This window comes from Acyrthosiphon pisum, unplaced genomic scaffold (assembly GCF_005508785.2).
Source record: "Acyrthosiphon pisum isolate AL4f unplaced genomic scaffold, pea_aphid_22Mar2018_4r6ur Scaffold_21491;HRSCAF=24106, whole genome shotgun sequence".
Taxonomy (NCBI): Eukaryota; Metazoa; Arthropoda; class Insecta; order Hemiptera; family Aphididae; genus Acyrthosiphon; species Acyrthosiphon pisum.
The window spans coordinates 23,803-25,143 of NW_021770964.1; positions in this window are offsets into that span (position 1 = coordinate 23,803).

The following is a 1,341-nucleotide window of genomic DNA, read 5'->3' on the forward strand; positions in this document are numbered from 1 at the left end:
TGTTTTTTACTTACATGTTTTTATTCAAATCAGTTTTTTTTATTAAAATTAGACTTTTTTTTTCTAATTTGGAACTTTTTATCCGATTTAGATTTGATTTAAAATAAAAACTAAATCGGATAAAAAAAAAGTCATATTTATAAAAAAAATGAACTTGAATAAAAAACCATTTTATTATTTTTTAATAAAAAACAGTTAAGTAAAAAACAATCCTAAATCGGATAAAATAATCTAAATTGGATAAAAAAGTCTAATAGGAATAAAAAAAATAATTTGAATAAAAGACGATTATTTATTGATATTCTAAATTAAATAAAAAATCCTTGTTGAAAAAAAATCCTAAATCGGATTAAAAAAAGTCATATGAATAAAAAAAATTAATTTGAATAAAAAACCATTTTTTATTGAAAAATCTAAATAGAATAAAAGCCAGGTTGAATATAAAATCTAAATTAAATAAAAATTCCAAACTTGGGAATTTCCCCAGCCCCCGAACCAATATTTTGACTTAAAAAAAAAAACTAAATCTCTAAAAACGAAAAAAATTAGATTACAAACCAATACAAACCGGCTACAAACGAATGGTAAAAAAAAAATTCAAAATTCAAAATTTGGGCATTTCCCCAGCCCCCCCCCCACACCAAAATTTTGATTTAAAAAAAAAAACTAAATCTCTACAAACGAAAAAAATTAGATTACAAACCAATACAAACCGGCTACAAACGAATGGTAAAAAAAAATTCAAAATTCAAAATAGGGGGGGCTGGGGAAATGTACCTATAAACTCGTAAATGTTGAATCAGTTCCACCTGGCATTTATTACCATTTTGGTGTTAAATGTAATATTATAAAGTATTTAGATAAAGACTTTTCTGATGAAGTAATTAAATTAGTTATAGGGGTGGATGGTTTACCTTTGGCTAAAAGCTCTGAAAGTATGTTTTGGCCCATTTTAGCTTACATACGGCAGAAAAATGAATTTGTGTTTCCTATAGGTATTTATTGGGGGTATAATAAGCCAGAAGATAGTAATATGTTTATAAAATATTTTGTAGATGAGATAAAAGAGATTATAACTTATGGTATTGACGTTGAAGTTATGAATAATAATATTTTAACTGTTATTCACAAAAGTGTTATAGTAGATACATTCTGTTGCGATGCTCCTGCTCGCGCATTTTTGTTGAAAACTAAGTCCCATACTGGTTTTTTTTCATGTGGTAGATGCACCGTAAAAGGTAAATATGTATCAAGGCGTGTATGTTTTCCTGATTTACAGTTTTCCAAGAGACCCATGAAGATTTTGTTAGAAAACTACACGTCATATCACATTGTAGACAG